At 42.5% G+C, this 22,858-nt stretch overlaps 1 long non-coding RNA gene across 2 annotated transcripts in view; it reads left to right on the forward strand.

The window, feature by feature from the left end:
- The window catches only part of LOC147015940 (uncharacterized), a 75,426-nt gene extending 53,109 nt beyond the window's left edge, over window positions 1-22,317 (forward strand). For both annotated transcript variants that reach the window (XR_015050137.1, XR_015050138.1), the window contains exons 4-5: window positions 3,583-3,771; window positions 20,900-22,317. This is a non-coding gene — a long non-coding RNA (uncharacterized LOC147015940). The remainder of the gene's footprint in view (window positions 1-3,582; window positions 3,772-20,899) is intronic.
- Window positions 22,318-22,858: the final 541 nt, after the last annotated feature.

The following is a 22,858-nucleotide window of genomic DNA, read 5'->3' on the forward strand; positions in this document are numbered from 1 at the left end:
TAATGGGTTAGCCACTGCAGCTGTTCTGCAGCAATGGAAGTAAATTAAGCCTTGAAAGTTGATGCAAACAATTCCTACAGGTGTCCCAACTTTTGTTGATTAGTTACAAAACCCTCTGTCTGTATAAAAGCAGTGTTGGAACAGACTGTGTTGCTGCACCCTCTGAAGCATTATGTAGACAATATTGCACTGCAGGAAGTAGTATATTGCGATCATAATGGTGAGAAAAAGACAATTAACAAAGGAAGACAGACAGACCATTATAACCCTTAAAAGTGTAGGTCTTTCCTTCAGAGAAATTGCAAAGTAAGCCAAGGTGTCAGTGAGTATAGTTTCCAACACCATCAAATGGCACTTGGAAACTGGAGGAAACTCTGACAAGAAGAGGTCTGGCAGACCCAAAGCCACAACACAATCAGAAGACAAGTTTCTGAGAGTCAACAGCTTGCATGATAGGTGGCTCACAGGACAGCAGATTCAAGCACAGCTTAACACTGGTCGAAGTAAGGAAGTTTCAGTTTCAACTGTGAAGAGAAGACTTCGAGCTGCAGGTTTAACAGGTCATGTGGCAGTAAGAAAGCCGTTGCTAAGATGGTAAAATAAGAAAAAGAGACTTGCCTGGGCCATGAAGTACCGCCAATGGCCAACTGAAAACTGGAAGAAGGTCTTCTGGACGGATGAATCAAAATTTGAAATCTTCGGTTCATCACGCAGGGTTTTTGTACGCCGTCGAGTAGGTGCAAGGATGGTCTCTGAATCACGCTAAGTGCCAGAATAAAAGAAGGATATCTTTTTATTTTGTTTCCCCTTGTCTGTATTTAAGTCTGTGTGTGGAGGCGCCTCAACTTTAGACTTTAGAATTCATTTACCTCACATATTATTGCATTCTGATTATTGTTCCTTGTAAGTATTTCTATTGTCATTAAATTCCCATGTTTATTTTAAGTTGCTGCGTCCGTGTATTTGTTGTGGGGTTTGAGTTTAAACCCCCCTGTGCTGTGCATCCATCTGTGCCTCCTTCGCTCCGCCATTGCGCCCTGCCCCTCCCGCGTGCATTATAATCTCTGAGGATCAACGTGTCCTCCTCCGAATAAGAATACTGCTCGGCTATCCGGGTTGGCATTGTTAACCGCCCATCACCACAATTTGGGTCAGGGGGATAAACCAGGACCGCCAGCACCACTACAATATACACACATACATGTGCATAATGTACTGTATATATAGTACTACCACTTCTTAAATAAAGAAGTCATCGATACCTTCTCCTGGGAGATGGCCTTCCTTCACCTATACTCGTGAAAGGGTGGGGGCGGTGGTTCATCTCTTTTTATATCACTCATAGATATTTCTCAAAGGATGACTTTCTGTAATATATACCAACGTTTCCCATCATGTTGAAATCTAACAATCGGCTCATGATGTCGTTTATTTTTTAAAACTCGTATAATGCAAAAACATAAAAAAAATTATGCCTCCAACGTGGCTCATTCATTGAAAAATCAATGCAGAACTGATCCGCTTCATGGAATAACTCTTAATAGTGCATCAATATGTGATTTCATGCCTTCTCGCAACAAAGAGCATCCGTAGCACTCTGTCCTCCCCCAATGGATTGAACTGACACGATAGGTTTCATTGGATGAAATTCCTCAATTCCTCATTCACAAATACCATCTTGAGAGTGCTTTCACAATGGAGAAGTTGTGTCAATATTTAATACAATTGTTTTAAAACTGTTTACTGTTTTGCTGTTATTTTTTTCAGCCTTCACGTGTGTGTGTGTGTGTGTGTGTGTGTGTGTGTGTGTGTGTGTGTGTGTGTGTGTGTGTGTGTGTGTGTGTGTGTGTGTGTGTGTGTGTGTGTTCACTTCTTGTGTCGCGTGATTTCAGAGAATTTAGCCTGCTTTTTCTTTAATTAAAGTTTGTTTAGGGTTATGTGGGAGGAGGGGGGAAGAGGAGTTGTGGCTCTCATGGCACAGACATGATTGGGCCTATTGGCCTCCTCATGTGTCGAGATAGCCTTGCATTTCCTTATATGAAGAATATGTATACCCAACACTTTCTTTCAGTTCATTATCATAATTTCTCTGCGAATGAGCTGTCACTAGGCTCCAATTTGTCACGCTGTTAGGAATTCTAAGCTTTGATCGTGCATAATGAATGCATTTCTAAAACAACATGATATACATTTGGTGAAGGCTGAATGCAATCAGACATTTGTCAGCACCGGCGGCCCAGGCGTATCACGTGGGCGGTCAGGTGACTCCAAATGTGAATCATGTGACCTTCATCTCACCTTGATAAACTGGCTGTGACTGCTCCTTCAGCAGAGGATAATTCCAGGGAGAATGAGACTTTCACAGACAAAATTGAAAAAGTTACCTCCCCCCCACCCCCTGTAACTCACAAACCCCCCCACTCCCAGGCCCTAAAACCGGTACACAGGTGAGATGTTCGGTGGAGGCGATTTACAGATCACGCTTTCTGACAGTAACGTTATATTTGCCAAATTGTATTTCTGTAAGTTGCATGGCACTCTGATTGAATGCGAATTGTTACCGGGCAAGGAAATATCAAGAATTTCGAGCGCTGCGACGAGGGATTATCAAAAGCCATCACTTCTGCAGCATTGTATTCAAGGTGCAGATAAATCTTGTTAGCATGTATTTCATCGCAGACTCCGCTGTTTGCATAAACGCATGAGACGTTTCTTTCTGAGAGCTGAAACGGTGAATGAATATTTAAAGCCAACGGCTGAAACATTAGGCCAGGCGTAAGTTATGGACATAAAAATATATTGTAACAGTATCCCATGCATGAGTCTCATAATGGACAAGATTTATTTGCAGCTGCTTCGAGTTCTATGGCTCATGGTTTACGGTGAAGTTCGAAATGAATAGTACTCCGAGTGGAGAAATCGGAAACTCCAAGTGATGGTTTGTGTGTGTAATTGAATCCCACCGTAAATGGTCGCTCGGTGTGTTTGCAGGTGCGCGTTTCGATCTCGGCACTTCGAGCGACGCTCATATATATATATATATATATATATATATATATAATATATATATATATATATATATATATATATATATATATATATATATATATATATATATATATATATATATATATATATATATATATATATATATATATATATATATATATCCTTGCTTTTGGTCTAACGATAACAATTGCTTCCAATAGACTGAACTTTGTTGTAAGTGCGTCGTTAATCCGCACGAACCGGGGAGGGACGGGCTCGTACCGGTTAATTGACTGTGTGTGGAGTCAATTAACGATGGGTTTTTAATTTGAAGCACAATGCCTTTGTTTCGGCTGATTTTTTATTTTTTTATTTTTATTTTTATTTTTATTTTTTTTTTTACGGAGGAATCAACCGCACACGGCTGTGTATTGACAGTCGTGTTCGCAGGGAGATCCGCAGGTCAGGGACGCAAGTGGGGTGGAGGGGAGAAGGAGTCAAAAGGGGGTTTGGACCCTTCCCCTTTCAGAAAAATGAGCTTTATTCAAACATTACTTTTTCATTTGTTCTTCTTTGAATCTTCTCTCTATCCAGGAATTATGGCCAGAGACGTGGAGTATTATGGCATCTACTGCTTTGTGTTTTTTGGGACCTGCGGATCCAGTCTGTCATTACTTCCCTCTTCACAATGCTTGGGCTCATGCCCACACAAGGGACACAGGAGGCCACTCGACCCATCATGCTTGTGCCATACCCTCACTCCTAAAATTCAATCTGAAAAAGGTAAGACTGGTGGTTGGGTGGGGAATGGGAAATTTTGTGTGTGTGTGTGTGTGTGTGGGGGGGGGGAGGGAGGGAGGGTGCTTATTACTCACTTCTCATTTTGATGAGCCATTACTTACACAAAGCATGATACGATCAAGTCACAGCGTACTACTGTTGTCACAGTATGCCCATTATGCAGTCACTCTGTCTGACAATAGGCCATCTGCACATTACATATATAGAGAATAAAACAGGAGGAAGTGGAGTGAGAAAGCAAAATGGAAGGACAGAGGAGAAATGGGAGAAAAGAGTGGAGTGAATAGAAAATACATTGGGAGGAGAAAGGGGGAAAAAACAAGAGAGCAGTTGGGTGAAGGGATGCGAGACAGGGCAAAAATGTTACCGTTCTGTGTTGAATAGAGTGGGTGTATAATGTAGGTCAACAGGCCATAAATGTTTTTAAAATTCAAGATGTTTTTTTAAAGCTTGGGGGGCGGGGGGGGGGAGTTCAACTGCAATGACAACCAACTTCGGTCGTGTAATGATTGAGTGTTTGCTCTGAGTCTGGGAGGTTGGCAGTTTGACTGCAGTCGGCAGAATGTACATGCTTCCTTGCTTGATGCTCAGCATTTACAAAGGATAGAGCACAGACAAACAACCATACATTGGTAATAATAGCGCAGACTTTGGTGGGCCAAATGGAATCCTGCATCAAAGTTTCTTGTAAGGAACTGACATTATATATTAAATATGACCATTTTGAGTATTTGTTTTCATTGAGCCCTTTAAGTTTCATTGGTTATGAAATGTGCATGAATTTTTAAAAGCTCAGTTTCTAACCCCTGTTTATCATCAATTTATTGCACCTCTTTGAGTAAGGTGGGTAGGAAATCTTGGGGAAGATGCCCTCCCTCCCTTTCTCCACCTATACATTCCTTGGTCCTGTTTACAAGTATAGTATCCTGAACAACTTCACCAGATGGCTCTTGTTGATGGTATAAGTAGGCAATTTCAAATAAATAAGTAAAAGTTCAGTATACTGAACAAAACCACTAAGTTGGACGTGTATAGGTCATCTTGCCCCACTTTCCCTCACAGGATCAACTCTCCTTACCTTGCTCTACATCAGTGTTTCTCAGCCAGATTTACCAGACAATCCACCCGCCCTGGTGTTTGGTCGCTGCAATCTTTCTGTTATCCCTACAAGGGTTGAAAAGAAAAAAAAATCACAGCGATGGGCATTTTGAAATAGTCCACTTTACTGTGGCTATTCAAGTGGGGTTTTTTATTTTATTTTATTTTTTTAAACCCAGGTGGTGAAAACTGGGCTGGGCCCATTATTGCCAACCCTGACTACAGGAGAAACAAAAAGGCTGGAATCCAGGCCATTTTTATTTCCTTTTTGCACAAGTGTCAATTCAGGGACTAGTCTTACTCGACGAACATCGTAGCTCGCTCTCAACATCGATCAGCCTGTTTCTGGCTTTAGTTTTGATCACTTCTAAGATTGAGAATGCAAGTTCACATCGGTAATTTGGGAACATCACTAAGATTTGTGTTACTACTTATCGCAGACAGCATGTGACCCCCTCAGAAACCCACTCGTGACCCCCTTGGAGGTCACAACCCACCATTTGAGAAACGCTGCTCGACATCCTTCTGCGTAGAAACTTACCATGAAGCATCATAAATATTCAGTTTTATTTTGTGTAAGCATGAAAACTTTACAAAACGTGTCGCACACAATTATTGGACAATTATTAATTGGCATGGATGCAGAGCTCCCTAATTCTTGTGAAAAAGAAAAGTCATTATTAATGGGATTTACAGTATGGATATTAACAAATCTTGAATTTGGACGACTCACTCCAAGCATTCATTTATCCGTGTGTAAGAGTCATTCGATTCCTGTGACCGCATGAAAAATGTTAATGGTAGTCTTCTATTGTTCAACATACGAAACACTTTTTATAGAGCTGGAAAACCAACAGGACTCAACAGCACTCAAAATCCAAATACCCAGTGGTATTCTGAATCCTCTTCTTTACAATATCTACGGGGCATACCACCTTCTCTTCCATGTCCTTTTTTTCAAGACTGCGTGGGGTAAGGTGTTCTATGAACCCTCTAACTTATGTTATGAGTCCTATTTTTTCTTTATGCATAAAAAATTAGAGGATGGATAAGATGACCATTCGATAAGAAGGTTGACAATCATTAAATATGAATGGAAAGATCACTGGATGGACGTGGGGATATATCTACCTTAGGAATAGGTGAAAAAAAGAAATGAAGTTCCACGGTCCCATTTTGCGCTGGACCTCAGTGTCATGAGTTACCCATAGACAGGGGCTAAGTGTGAACTGCAGTTGGATCTAATTTGAAATATTATCGTTCAAACAATCTCATCAATGGATGAAGCTTTCTTTAATTGGTCTGTTTTGCCCAACTTTTCTCCAAACGTAACTTGAGAGCAGACACTGAACGTCATGAGTTTGAAGCTATGTAATGAGCATATGCATCAAGGTTTCGATAGCTTTGTTGTTGTTTTTATTTCGTTTTTCAAACTCGCATTAGGTCTTCCGATTTATTTTTGATGAAGTTACCGTCATCAATCACTTTGATGGCTTTAATCACTGGCAAATAAACATTGGCACTCAAGTCTCCTCACAATGATCATGTGCTGACTTTGTGTCATATCTGACACGATGGCGAGGAGGTATCACTTACGGTACCTTTGAGCCATCTCGTTCTGATGAGATTCTTGACCTGACTATAAACTGTAGCATCGATGCTTTGCAGGCAGGGTGTGACATAAATGTGTGTGCCATCCCTCGGATATACATTAAGCTGGGTGTCCTGTCTGCAAACATTAATTTGTGAACATTGAAGAACCCAAGCTGTCTTTCATGAACAGTTCGTGAATTATCGCCAGCACTCCAGAACAGAATCCATGTTCATGTCCAAATCCAATTCAGTCAAACATTAGGCTGGCTAACCAGTTCATGAATGTTTTTGGCCAAACTCCCCCCTGCAATGACACCATTAAGCAGGTACGATTAAATGGGGCCATTAATGAGGGAAGAGTAGTCGTGATTTTGTTGAGCATGCCATCTTTCTAATGCTCCATTTTAGAGCATTTTTGCATGGTCTGGAAACTTGTTTCTAAATTCTACAGGACTGACACAAGGAGACAATTTATTAAAATAACCTCAATCAGCAGAAACTCAGTTCAAACTGCATTGATAGGTTTATAAGTCAAGACCAGGGCAACCTCAAGTCAAGGCAGTTGCAGACGAAGCATTCGTTGTTGTAAGTCTTTCCTTGAAAAGTTAGAACTAACCACAGCCTGCAAGGCCTTGTCCATAGTTAAATGGAGTACTGCTTTCCCTTCTGGGCTGGTGCTCCACATTCACAACTGTATCCTGGATTCTGTGCAATAATCTAAAGCTTTCAACATTATTAATACCTCCCATGACGAGGCTGAAGTACAAGGTCTGCTGCTCTCACATCGCAGGCAGGACAAGTGACCTTGTGTTTTTTAATTGCCTCTCCTCTGATCTATCTCCCTCTGTGTCCTCTCAGCCATCTGATTCTCCCCAGCATGACTCCCATGCAGGATGCACATGTTCTTCTATTAACCCTTCTGGATAAACTTCCAAAATCCAGGCTGACTTCCCACTTTAACTCCTCTGTTCCTACTTATCCTGTCACTTCTATCCACACTTCCCTCCAGGGCTTGAAGGAGGTGGTGGACCACTATCTCATGTCACCACCCCCACCCCAATCCTTATCCACAATCGTTTGTTTATTTTATGTCCTTTGACCTGACATAATGCAACTCTCTTACTTGCAGGTTCCTGTTTCCTCCCATCCTCACTCCCCTCTTTTCCTCTTCACTCATTCCCTCCCACTGTCCAACTGTCAATTCATAACCTTTGTCACCTCACCCTTGCATAAGCCTTGATCTTGTAATAAAAAGTGATATAAAAGACTGCCTCTATGGGAAATTAGGATTCAGCTCACAGAGCAATGCACATCATTAGTCAGAGTCTCACTGTCATCCATCGAATCAGCCTCTCCAGCGCCATCCTAGCATCAGAGCCTTTCTCCAGCAGCCACACATATCTGATCCCAAAAACAGAATCTCTCTCTGATAACTGGGTTTCTGAATTTATAAACCCTCTCCAGACAGTGCAAGAGAATAGCACCTTGACAGTCTCCATTGATTCGGCGGTCAGGCCTGCCCATCATTCATCGTCATTCAGTCTCGTGAAGAGTCTCCCCAGGACAGGTCCAAGCACAACATTACTTTCTCCAAGCATATTTTAAAGTCTTAATCAATCAATGTTTACACAAGTGAGGCGAAAGAAATTGCAACGTATTTTGGTCCCCGAAGGCCGAAGCTACAGCTCTCTCGTAATAACTGTGTTTATAGCAGGTGAAAGGCCTTTTTCAGTCATCTTGAAAGATCTAACAAGAAAATAGAGGTCAAGTTGATCAAAAGACCAACAAAAGCCATTTAATTTACCAGCACAGTAAAATACAATCTTTTTGGTGAAACGTTTGTTTGCCGACTGTGGGAAAGTTCGCCCCAGTCTTTGATCTGCCTGTCTGGGCAGCACCGAAGCAGAAAGTCCTCTCCATCACCCTGACTTCCATCTTGCCTCGACAGCCTCCAAATAGCTTACATTTCAGGAAAGGTGAAAATACATGCTTTAATTGCCCTTATTGCTTACCGTCTTGGTAAGAATTTCACAGCCATTAAAATAACTACATTGTTTGTAAGAATATAATACAATTTAGCGACAAGTTTCAGCATCGATAGCAACATCCTATATTTTAGTGTTTAGCATCTAAGCAACCAAGATTTAACCTCTAGGAAGGTTGACATGAAAACTTGCTGACATTGTTCATGGAGGTCAATGATATAAACAGTGGTTGTCAGCATGGGCGTACGAGCCAAAATATTTTAGGGGAGGGCTACAGATTTGTCCGAAGGATGGCTATGTTGCCCGAATGTACACTTCAAGCCATTGTGTGCCTTTTTGGCATTTGTTTATTGGTCGTCCGAGTCCATTTTTTTGTTTGTTTTTTAACATTCCATGTGAGAGCGACAAGGTCGCTTTCACGATTTCATGGGGAACTTTTTACGAGCCAAAACATTTTAGGGGAGGGCTACAGATTTGTCCGAATGATGGCTACGTTGCCCGAATGTACACTTCAAGCCATTGTGTGCCTTTTTAGCATATGTTTATTGGTAGTCCGAGTCCATTTTTTTGTTTGTTTTTTTTTAACATTCCATGTGAGAGCGACAAGGTCGCTTTCACGATTTCATGGGGAACTTTTTTTGTTTTTGTTGTTATTGTAACCTCAATACACATGGTGATGAACGATCTGAAACAAAGGAAAACAAGAAAAAAAGCAATCAGAGATTGCAGACCCTCACCATATCTTCTTTTGAGTGGTGTATTTTTATTGGTTTTAGGGTAGATCCAATATGGCTGCCAAATCATGTGATCTATGATATCATATGTGTGAATCTTTTGTTCCTCATGGACAGGCGATCATACGTGTAAAATTTCGCCTCGATCTGTTCAGCCACTTCAGAGAAGAAGATTTTTAAAGGTTTTAACAAAAACAATATGGCTGCCGAATCGTGTAGTGACTGATGATGTCATTTTTTTTTTTTTCTGTGGACCATTTTATCCCAATATGACCCTGAAAATTTTCATACTGATCGGATGTGGCGTTCTACATATGCAATTATGACGTCATAACGAGGGCACCTATAACGTCATAAAAAATCATTCATTCTCCATGAGGAGTACTTGCTATGTACTAAGTTTCAATTTCTTCCTTGGTGTGGTTTCAGAGATACAGAGGTCCAATTTTTTTTGTTTTTCCAATATCCTTGCTACATCATGTGACCTATGACATCATAATAATTATTAAAACATTCTGCATGACAGATTGCACCAATGGTGAAATTTTTGTCTCAATCTGACAAGCGGTTGCGGAGAAAAACATGAAGGTTATGTGCGGACAAACAAAGTCAGACAGACAAACAAACAGACAAGCCGGTAGGCGGCGATGGGTCGTCGAGCATGGAAACTATCAGATATAGAGCAAAATGGATGTCATATAGCGGATAGGGAATCACCTTAAGATTATGCATATCAAATATCATCCAGTTCCATCGACTGATAACTACTAAGTATCCATTTGAATGAAAAGTACCGAAAATGCGGTATGAAATCGGAAATCCCCAAAGTTCGAGGGGGTGCTGTGGGTGAACAAAGATCTAAATCGAAAATCCGGCTCGAACATTTGTGCACAATGTATTCCAGATGATTAGTGTGAATTTTCATGACCATCCGACCATAACCCGAGGAGGAGTAGCATTTGGCGCGAAGGCACCTCCAGCTCTCGCATATTATCGATTTTTGCACTAATTGACCTTTGACCCCTGACTTTAGCGAAATCGGTCAATATGTCCTGAGGCAAAGTTGTAGTACTCATTGAGTACCATGAACCTGCAAGGTTTCATTCGTATCGATGCACTCACCTGGTCGCCCTTCAATTTTCACGCATACCCTAATTGTTGGGGGCGCTGCGGGTAAAGTATTCCATATATCACAAAAAACGGAATATATTTGATAGAGCATCACCTGTAGATAATTCGTGCCAAACTTCATAACCCTAGGTGGGATAATGGCTTTCGGAATTGATTTCGCGTGAACGGTACCAATTTTGAAGGTTTTCCGGCTGTTGCTGGGGAACCAAAGCGTCCCTAGCAACCATCACAATTTAAAAAGCACTAGGTCATAAGATGTACCTACCACCTGAGTTTGGTCAAAATCCACCCACGTTTACTACCAATTATGCTGATGACAAACGAACAAACATCTTAACAAAGAGACAGAATTACTGTCAATAAGGGTCACCTATTTCGGCGACCCAACAAACCCAAATGCAATACCCTCTCCTCTGGTGAGGGTAATGAATATACATATCAGAGGTGCATTACGACATTTACATCAACAGGCAACAAAACATGGTGTAAACTCAAAGGGCACTCGGTAGACCACATACCTCCGCCCTGTAATGCCTGATCCACGAGAACATATATGGCCAAATACATTTTTGAGATATTGTGCTATCTATCGTTTTTGAGCCCTATCTCTCAATGGTGAAGAATCACTTAAAAAAATTCTAGAAGTTGGATCTGAATCTGGATCTTCACCAAAACTGAATCAGTTCGTCCTTGTCACACCAAACCTGCCCACAAAATTTCATCCGGATCCATCCACAACTTTTTGAGATATCCTGCAAACAGACAAACAGACAGACAAGCCGGTAGGCGGCCATGGGTCGCCGAGCATCCGATGACCTTTGACCCCTGATCTGAGTTAATCTGGTACTAAGTACTTACGAAATTGCAATCGAATCAGTTAACCTGTATATGAGCAAGGGGGCTTTGAATGGTCATTTTGCCCGAACAATGCACTCATTGACCTTTGACCCCTGACTTAGCCGAGATAGGTCAATATGTCCTGAAGCAAAGTTGTAGTACTCATTGAGTACTCTGTACCTATAAACTTTCATTCGTATTGGTTAATCCGTGTAAGAGCAAGGATGCCTTGAATGGTAATTTCGCCCGAAAAATGCACTTATTGACCTTTGACCCCTGACCTACTCGAGATAGGTCATTATGCAAATGAGCAAAGTTGTAGTACTCATTACGGTCTATAAGCATGTAAAGAATCATTCGATTCGGTTCAACCGTCTTGGAGCGAGTGTACTTTTAATTTTCAGCGGGAATGCTCAATGGCCCTCGGACACCCAAGTTGAGAGGGTTACCATTTAATTTGGAAACTATAAGATATAGAAAAAAAGGATGTCATATCGCGGATAGAGAAAAAATATATATAAGATATAGAAAAAAAAACCTTAAGATTATGCATACCAAATCTCATCGAGTTCCATCGACTGATAACTACTCGGTATCAATTTGAATGAAAAGTAGCGAAAATGCGGTTTGATATCGGAAATCCCCAAAGTTCGAGGGGGTGCTTTGGGTGAACAAAGATAAAAATCGAAAATCCGGCTCGATCGTTTGTGCATAATGCATTCCAGATGATTAGTGTGAATTTTCATGACCATCTGACCATAATCTTAGGAGGAGTAGCATTTGGCGCGAAGGCACCTCCAGCTCTCGCATATTATCGATTTTTACTCTTTGACCCCTGATCTAAGCAATATCGGTCAATATGTCCTGAGGCAAAGTTGTAGTACTCATTGCGTGCTATGAACCTGCAACGTTTCATTCGGATCGATGCACTCACCTGGTCGCTAGGGGGCCTTCAATTTTCGCCAATTTTCGGGCATACCCCATTTGTAGGGGGTGCTGCGGGTAAATTATTCCATATATCACAAAAACCAGAATATATTTGGTAGAGCATCACCTGTAGATGATGCATGCCAAATTTCATAAGCCTACGTGGGATAATGGCTTTCGGAATTGATTTTGCGTGAACGGTACCGATTTTGAAGGTTTTCCGGCTGTTGCTAGGGAACCAAAGCGTCCCTAGCAACCATCACAATTTCCGAAGCACTTGGTCATAAGATGTACCTACCACCTGAGTTTGGTCAAAATCCGCCCACGTTTACGACCAATTATACTGATGACAAACGAACAAACATCCAAACAAACATCCAAACAAACAAACAGAATTACTGACAATAAGGGTCACCTATTTCGGTGACTGAAAAGTTGTGAAAACATAACCTCCTTCACCTTAGGCGGCGGAGGTAACAAGAACGGCCACTCCACTCGATTAGAGTGCAAACCTCTGGCAAAGATTCAGGTCACACAGCGGCCACACCACCATCCCCCCTTCCACCCATTCAAAGCACAACCCAATATGACCCTTTGAAAATGACGTCATGAACATCATTTCGAAAAGGCCTTTGTGCAAGGTGCTGCACACGTGTTTTCGGAAACCCCTTCCCCCAACGCAAGGCCAGCCATAATAAACCAGCCATTGCACGGAGTGATTCTCTCTATCGTCATTTTAAACACTTTTGAGCAAAGTAAAGAATCAAACTCAGGGCAATTTCAAAAAATGGTGAACTAATAATAGCTTTTTGACAACAGGAAAGGCTGACAAACAAACATCTGAAGCCCCTTCAATGAAACGCCTGTGAAGAAGGCTCAGGACATGGCACAGCTTCCCCCGAAGGCCGTTGAGAACATACCTGCTCATGACGTCATACCTGATCGTACCTGCTCGTGGACGGTTTCCGTAGACCGCAGAAGGAATACGACTTTCCATAGACATCCGGCAACATGAACAGCCGTTCAGCAAGCCGTTGAGAATCCTTCTGATCAGATCTTCAGAGGTCTAAGGGCCCTGTATGGCTTATTTACCCTCCACAACGTGCTGGTGATTGCCCTACCATCAGCCATTTGTGTTTCTCTGTATGCATGATTGTGGAACACACATTCAAGGATGGAAATACGCCATTTCGTAAGTACTTGAGGGCAGACAAAGCCTCAGGAGTCAGGCAGAGCTGCCACTTGCCAGATGCATAATAAATTCGTAATTTTTCGTATTTTTATCATTATTTTAATCCCAAAATGATTATGACTGATAATTGCAAAAATAGTCAAATACATGACGATTCATGTGAATTTTCACATCAGACCTGTCATCATTCTGTCATCTTGTGATATTTTGTCATCCTGATATTTTAATGCCCCAATTATAAAAGCTACTCTGGCTTGGGGGGCGAGCCTGGTGTTGGCGCAGTGGTTAGGGCAGCAGCTTGTGATCCAAAAGGTCCTGAGTTCAAGCCCCGTTGGGCCACTGAATTAATACACCAGGGGGTTGACTCAGCCTGTCATCCTTCCGAGGTCGCGAAATGAGTACCAGTATACTGGGCCGGTGTATACCCCGGTTAAAATAGGTGTATCATATCCATGTGTCGTAGGGTTACGTCAGGAAGGGCATCCGGCGTAAAACATGTGCCAAATCTCTATGCGGATCATACGGATGATCCGCTGTGGCGACCCCTAACGGGAGCAGCCGAAAGAAGAAGAAGAAAAAGACTCTGGCTTGGGGGGGGGGCAAATGACCCATCCCCATCCGTGACCCCCTTCCTCGTACGCCTTTGCATGTCAGTACAAAGGTTATTGAACTTATGTCAGACTATTCCAGTTTTCGAACATATCTCAAACTCGAGCTCTTGTGCCATGAAACACTTTATGGTTTTTCTACATTCAGTATAATTTCAACTTTATCAAGAAGCGAGCAAATACAACCCATTGTTCTGCCGATTGGGAATATTAAGGGGGGGGTTGTAGAAAGAGGGAGGGAGAGAGAGAGAGTAAGGGAGGGAGAGAAGAGGCGAGGGAGAGGGGATAGAAAGGGGGGGGGGTGAAGAGTGAGGAATGGGGGTGGGGAGACTGATGCCTCACCAAACGTCGCTATACACTCTGGGAGGGAGGTGTGGGAGTGAGGAAGATAGAGGATAGAGGAGGGGGTGGGGAGTAGGGAGGAGGATTGGCAGGAGATAAGCATGAGAGGAGGGGTGCTCGACTTGCGTTCGGCCATGGGATTTGTGGAGAAAATGGGGGGGGGGTGGGTGGTAGTTTTGGATTGAATGAAATTTGGTATGTTAAAACCACGCAGAGAACACTGAGAGATGTCCATGGGTGTGAACAGGGGAGGGGGTAAGCATGAGGGGAGGTGCAGGGAAGACAGCATGATGTGAAGGGAGGGCAGCGTGAGGGAAAGGGAAGGTAAGGCAGCATGAGGGGAAAATAATGCGATGTGAGGGGAGGGGAAGGGAAGGGCGATTAAAACGTGATCAAATAGTAACATTTTCTTTTGAACCACACGGCTCTATATAAAACTGGGCGGGAGCATTTAAAACCCACGCTATTCCTCAGGTATTCCAGACCTCAGGTACAAAAAACGGAGTGAACATTGATAACCGCTGGGTTGTACCTTATAACCCATACCTGTCCTCCAAGTATAACGCCCACATCAATGTTGAAATCTGCTCGACGGTCATGGCAGTCAGGTATCTCTGCAAATATGTCTATAAAGGACCAGATCGTATTATGGCTGCTGTATGTGAAGACTATCAACAATAAACTGACGAGGTCAACCGGTTTGTGGACGTGAGGTATGTTTCCGCATGCGAAGGCTGCTGCCGTTTGTTCCACTACAATCTCCATGAATGATCACTGTCTATTCAACGTTTGGATATCCATCTTCTGAACCAAAATAGAATTGTCTATGTCCCTGGACAGGCTGCAGAAGCTTTAGACCACGCCAAAGAAACAACCCTCACCGCATGGTTTATCTGTAACCGCGACTACCCCGAAGCCCATTCTGTTCCATACCACGAGTTCCCAGAACACTTCACGTGGAACAGCACTACGTGCAAATGGTCGCCTCGGAAACGGGCAAACACAATTGGATGCTTTTCAGTGCCAGTCCATCCAAAGACAAACTATTCCATCGTCGTTTGCTACTGCATCATTCACCTGGATTTACATCATTCGAAGATCTACGTCGCCTCCCTGATGGCACCATTGCAGACACATTCAAAGCGACAGCATTGGGTCGAGGTTTCTTGGAAGACGACGCGAATGACATGACTGCTTCAAAGAGGCCGCCATGTCAGGTTTCCCGACTCAACTGCGCACTCTTTTCGTCACTATTCTCTTATTCTGCCAACCTGCCCAACCTGCACAATTATTCTCCTCATTCAGACAATGTTTTAGCGAGGACATACTCAACAATGCTAACCGGGCTGGCATCACATTGACCAACGACAAATTAAACAACAGGACCCTAGGAGCCATCGAGGAACTCCTGCACTACCATGGAAAATCATTGCAAGATTACCCTGACATGCCCCAACTCAGCCACGCGACCGATGCCAAACATGATCCATCATCTTTTCTCATGACTAACTACGATGTTCAAGCAGAAAAAAACAAGGCGGATCACAACTGCAGACTCCTCAATCAAGATCAAAGGATGGTATACAAAGCGGTGATGGAAAATGTGACTATGAAGAATGGGGCAGTGTTCTTCCTCGATGGCCCTGGGGGCACTGGAAAAACGTTTCTTTACAACACCATCCTACACAGCATTCGTTCCATGAAGCTCACCGCACTCGCAATAGCATCTTCAGGGATAGCGGCTGAGTTGTTGGACGGAGGTTGAACTGCTCATTCTCAGTTCAAAATACAGCCACACAGCATATGCAAAATGACCTGTGCAGCCACACAGCACATGCAATATTCTAAAGAACTCTGCATTGGCTACACTGATCAAAGGAACGTCTGTCATAATCTGGGACGAAGCTCCAATAATGCACAAGCAGGTCTTCGAATGCTTGCATCGCTCATTGTGCGACATTATGGAGACGGAAAAGTCTTTCGGAGGCTTGATCGTCCCATTGGGTGGTGATTTCAGACAAGTGTTACCAGTCATCAGACATGGATGTAAGGCGGACATTGTCAAAAGTAACCTGAAGAGATCGTTCCTCTGGCAGGAGGTTCAATTATTTCACCTCACCATTAACATGCGAGCTCTGATGGACCCGTCTCATCAAAACCAATCTGTCAACGATTTTCAGACTTTCTTGCTGTCGATTGGAGACGGCAGAAATCATACAAATCCAGATGTAGGGAAGTGCAAAATACGCCTATCATTGGAAATCTGCATTGATCCCGTTATTGGTGACGTCAACGAGCTCATCAGGTCTGTTTTCCCTGACTTGACTACAACCGACTACAGCTGAGCAATATTGTGTCCGACAAACAAAGATGTTTACATTATCAACGATAGTCTAACAAACCTTCCCGGCTGGCGAAACGCAGATATATCTCAGTGCTGACAGCGTTTCTGATCCAGGACAGACGTACCTCTGTCCGACAGTTATTAAACTCATTAACACCAGCGGGATTACCACCACATAAACTCTGTCTTCGAGTGTCCACCCCAATAATATTGCTCAGAAATTTGGACCCGGGTAATGGATTACTAAACGGAACGAGACTGCACATAATCAGCCTTGGAAGCCGACTGATCGACTGATCGAGGCCAAGATCATGACCAGCAAAAAGACAGGCAAATACGTCTTCATTCCCAGAATAACTCTTACCCCATCGGACTCTGGACTGCCTTTTGATCTACGAAGACGCCAATTCCTCATATGATCAGCGTATGCGATGACCATCAACAAGAGCCATGGCCGAACTCTCACTTTCGTGAGCATTAATCTGACCAATCCCATCTTCTCACACATTCAGTTGTATGTGGCGTTATCGCGTGCGCAATCGATGGAGTGTATCAAAATACTGCCACCACTGAGTCAACCCAACGACTGCTTCGACTACACTGGTAACATCGTTTACAGTGGACTGGGTTAACATTAGTAAGTATGCTCTGCTTTTTTCGATTACAGGCACTCATTTCGTGATATACTACAGCGTCACATCCGTGTTGTGCCACGCTTTGTGCGGGTTATCTTTTCGTATAATATCATTTGAAGTAGTGTTCTGATGAGCATGATGGCTGTCTGGTGTCACAGCATCTTCAATCACATTATTTTTTTATGGTTTGCACTGCACATTTTACACTTTACTGAGCAAGCAAAACGTTTGACCAAACACCTTTTTGCAATAAAATTAGCACAAAACAGCTGATCAAAACTGATTGCTGAGACTTTTTACAATCTCCATAACTATTTGATGGTACTTTATTTTTTGGGTGCTGGGAGGATATGCTCAGATAGCATTCTCACCTTTGATATTGTTGTTGTCGTTGGACTCGTCCCAGTTGCCTGGTCCAAATCCTGATGAAATGCATCAAAACTGCCAACTGATCCAGGCACTCCGAGTAACGTCACGGGCCTGTTTGCCACGTTACCTTACTCAATCGGAATGCCCAAGCCAGTCAGAAAATGTGGTGATCAATGCCATGTGCCCGATTACCCAAATTGCAACCTGAGCAGTGGTTGCTCAGGCAGGCACAGGCATGTTTCATACTGGATGCTAATCACCTGAACCCACTCTATCCTTTAACAGACATACAGGGTGTTTTAAAAAGAGTGATGCAACTTTAAATGTTGGTTTACAAAGAAAAAGAAACCTCAGGAACGTGAACCAAACATTTCTTGAAAGCTTATGACATGGTATTTTCTATCACTGATTGCTATTGCAGTGAGTCACTGCTAGAGTTAGTGAGAGTCCGAGGTCTGAAATTGGCATTTCCACAAAATCCTTGTAATTGACGTTCTCGATGTGTTCCCTTCCACGGTTCAGACAGGCATTGATCCTGACTCCAAAGTTCTGTCCAACTTTCCTGTGGGTCTCATGTGGCACTGCCTGGAGGTGGTCTGACATCTCCTGCTTCAGATCATCCAGTGTGGCAGGGCAGTTGGCTTGAACAGAGCCCTTAGCAGCCCCCTGGAACCAGTTGTCCAGAGGGTTCAACTCTGGGCTATAGGGTGCCTAGTCATGAGCGGTACCCAGGACAACAAGGTGGTTTCTGAAGATGGTGTCACGTGATGGAAAACGATGGTGTCATGAACTGTATGCGGGTGTACACCATCCTGCATAAACCAGGTCATGCTGAGCTGGTTTGGGGTGACCTTTTAGGCTTGATCATTATAGAACTTCTGCAGCACGGCCCGGTAGCGCTCACCGTTGATCATCACCGTCCTGCTGTTGTCATTCTCAAACCAGTAAGGCCCTAGCGTTTCCCATCTGCCATTGAAGGCACAGAAGCTTGTGACCTAAGGCCCTTTCAGGTACCTCTCAGAGATCTCCTCACGTGGTTCTGCCCCCCAGAAAATGTTGTGGTGGTTGATGATGGCACCGTTCAAGTGAAATGGGCTTCATCACTGAACCAGATCAGGTTGATCCAGTTTGGGTATTGCTCCATCCTGTCACTGAGCCAATTGCACATATCAAGTCTCCTCATGTCATCTTGACTTAGTTTATGCCTAATAGAGATAATGTATGGGAAAAGCCTCAGTTCCTTCGTGAGAATACACCAGACTGATGTTGGTTTGATGCCTAGCTTTCTGGGGTGCCGGCAGTTGGACTTCTTGGGACTGTCCACTGCAGAATCCTGCACGGCGTTGATGTTGGCTTGGCTCTTGGTGACTGATGCTGGCCTGCCACTGTTGCTCTTGCTCTGGTTGTGCACTGTGCCCTTGTGCTCAAAATGTTTCACATTACGTTGAATGGCACAATTTGTGGGTCCATCATGCGTTCTGAGGTCATATTCCCGGCAGAACCTCCGGCGGGTGTCTTTTGATTTAGTCTCATACCACAGAGGCACCGCTTTTGTCTTCTGCTTCACTGTGAATGGCATAGTTGAGCTGTGGAGCTAGAAATCCCAGGGAATAAATAACATGATAGATAACACCACCAAATCCTGAAAAGGAAAACAGTATAGGTCAAAAAACAAAGAAATGGCAGGAAGTCAGAATTGTATCAATATTTTTGAAATACTCTATACTAGAGAATAGAATTCATGATCAATACACTCAAATCACTCAGAGACCAAGTGAATTTGTAATGGTGTATTTGACAGGAAAAAAAGGGTGGGAACTAGCCGGGAGGCGACGATGGTTCACGGGCATTATTGAACAATGCCACGATAGGTACAATTGAGTTGGTGGAAGCTTTTGAGGAAGCCCTATCGTAAAAACCTATCTCTTCCATCAAAATTGACCAAATCAAATCGGATTTTTTTATATGTTGTACTTATGGACATTACGCACAGCTTCTAGGAAATGAAATTGTGAGAAAAAAATCAAGAAAAAAAACAAATAAATAAAAAGTTCAAGTGGGCGTGGCTCCGCCCACAAGGGGTGTGGGATGTCCCTCATACAAAAAGACACAACTGGACCATGATATCTAGCTTCATCCAAGTTTCATCAAGATTGCATCAAATGTCACGGAGCTATGCTCTGGAGAGAGTCACAAACAGACAGACAGACAGACAGACACACAGACACACAGACACAATGAAAATAATGGTCACTGCTGGCGCCCACGAACCAATACATAACTGATATACAATTATTTATAACAAAACTCATGCGGATCCTGTGTCATGAAGGATCGGTAAGTCCTGAACTTGGCACGTTTTGTAAAACTTGGTAAGTTTGGGGCACGCTTATGACTCCACACTTATTCTTTCTGACTGCTACAGTTTCTTACCCCTCTTCCCACACTTTCTATCATTTCTTCGGGTGTCTGGTGCTTTTGTTGTAGAAGTGGTAAGTAATTGTTCTAAGGCATCCGATAGTGGATATATTGCATGGGTGATAAGAGGAATATATACGTGCCTGCAAATAGTGTGAAATTGCTTGCATTGCCCATCTTCAGTTTTTCCACCATTTTCCCTGTTTGAATTTCCCAACTGCCATTTCTCCCGCCAATTCTTTCTTGTTGTAATATATTGTTTAAAGAGTTCATATCGTGTATTGGCTTATCATGCTCAGGTTTGGTCTGAGGTAACGCTCCTGGGGCAATTGTCCCAAGTGATTAATTGGTATGATAGACGATAAGGTTCAGCACATAACGCTTGTTCACTTGGCCAATCAATATTCATTACGTGGCCGCTGGCACGGTTCCCCATCTGTTTCAATGATCTCACAGGTATGGTAAACTGACTCTGGGCGTGAAGATCCATCTGGAGGTGAGTGTTGTCAACGGCGTCCGTGGTCTTTTGATGGACATGCTGGCCTTTCGGAGTTATCTGGGCCATGCCCGTAACACTATGTTCGAAGAAAGTGAGGATATCAGTTGTCTCACCACAGAGTCTTTTATACTGTGCCATGGGCATTAATTTTTTTTATTTTTTACTCTTTTTGCCACTAAGTTTTTGAGTGTTCCTGTGAAAATTTAAAGGTACGATGTTAATAAATTATGTCAGGGTCTCAGCATAAAAGCAAGGGTTGTCTTTAAAACATGTAGTTCTTTTGAACTGGCAAACGACCAACTCGTAGACCTCAGAGTCTCAGGCATTTCACCTTGTGAACTTTTGATGCAAGAATGGCTTATTGACCACACAATGAGAAAGATTTTGCTTGTTTGCAGGAAAAGAGCATTGAAGCCATGGAGAAGGATGAACTTGCTAAACGATGAGCCTACAACCCCGATTATAGTATCTGCATTTCTCAGGGATCTCACAGTTCAAGAATAAGTGGTAAATGCAGGATCAAATCAAAATGGAAGCCATGAAGGTACAGCCATTTCTCACATAAGCCAAATGCAATCATAACGAGCAGTTATATAACATTACAAATTGATCTATGCAAGGTAATATGAAGGCTGTATTACCCAGTTAAGGAAATTACTGAATAATATGGATTATATAGATCGCATCCCTCATCGAGGATTGTGTCCCCAGAAAAGCCATACAGAGGTGTTGTCATGGTCTTCACACTAGAAAGCTGTGCAGTCGATCTCAGATGCCAATTTTTGAGTCCCACACTGAATGACTGAAGTCGTTAGGCATGTTACACGTCACTACACACCTGAAATGACGTCTCTCCTGATGTCTGGCAATGGACGGTCACTGTTCAACAATGTTTTGAGATGTGTGTTATATACAGCAATGGAAGTTTTGTCAAATGCTTTATTCAATGTTGCAAGAGCACATGACATATAATATTAAAATCAGAATGATTTGTTGGATTATTCTCCTTCGTTTAAAGTGGAGATGAGGCTGCCAATTTCAGATTGAGGGTGGTGGGGTTCCAGTCATGTCCGGTTTCTGCTTTCGCAATGTCACGACTCAGAAGATTCAGATTATGCAGATCGGTCAGAGGGAACAGGTGACATTTCGGAGGGAGGGTCTCTCGCAGCCCCTTGCGCCGTCCGCATTGCCCCGTTGAGGCATCAAATCCGTTCAGCGCAGCTGTCAAACGAGAGGAATTGCCCAATCTGCATAACGATGCAGCAAAGAGGCTGTCAGGAGCACATGATTGCACGAGCCGTTTGGGTATAAGGGTGGCTAATGCTCGCCTTTAATAAAGGTCAAAGTGTGTTCGCGCATTCTCCGGGGTTCTCGGACGTGGACGCCTGGGAGAATGCAGACATTATGGCACAAGCGGGGACAACACGAGACGACGCCGATTCCCTCTGTGGGTGCCGCATACTTGACAGCCGCCCATCTTCATGCTGCTAGTCGGATGTGGTTGCGTGCGATTACATCAAACGTCGGATGACTATTTCTTGTCGGGACGGTATTACAAGCGAGCTCCGAGCGTTTTCTGTCTAATTGCCTCCCTGACTTTGCCGCAAACGCCGTAACGGTGATTATGTTTGACAGCGTTTTACTGATGTATGATTACCAACCGCAAGCTCGCAATTGAAACATCAGAACGCATTTAAAGCACTGGCATTTCATTATGGCACGTTTGCTGGGAAACCCTATAGCAAACAGATTATCTTTCTCAGCCTTGAGATTTGGATATATCAGAAGAGAAAGAGTTGTTTTTGCAGCTTGTGTAATATCTGCACATACATATATATGTATATATATGTATATGTATATATATGTATATATATATGTATATATATATATATATATATATATATATATATATATATATATGTATATATATATATATATATATATATATATATATATGTATATATATATATATATGTATATATATATATATGTATATATATATGTATATATATATATATATATATATATATGTATATATGTATATATATATATATATATATATATATATATATATATGTATATATATATGTATATATATATGTATATATATATGTATATATATATGTATATATATATGTATATATATATGTATGTATATATATATATGTATATATATATGTATATATATATGTATATGTATATATATATGTATATATGTATATGTATGTATATATATATGTATATATATATATGTATATATATATATATGAAGAGCCCTCCTGACGATACCAAGTGCAATTTCTCAAAGATGCTTGTGAACCGCTTGCTATTCATTTCCATTGGTAATAATGCGCAAC

The sequence above is a fragment of the Eptatretus burgeri genome, chromosome 12 (genome assembly GCF_056783735.1).
Source record: "Eptatretus burgeri isolate ZD-2024b chromosome 12, Ebu_testis_v1, whole genome shotgun sequence".
NCBI lineage: Eukaryota > Metazoa > Chordata > Myxini > Myxiniformes > Myxinidae > Eptatretus > Eptatretus burgeri.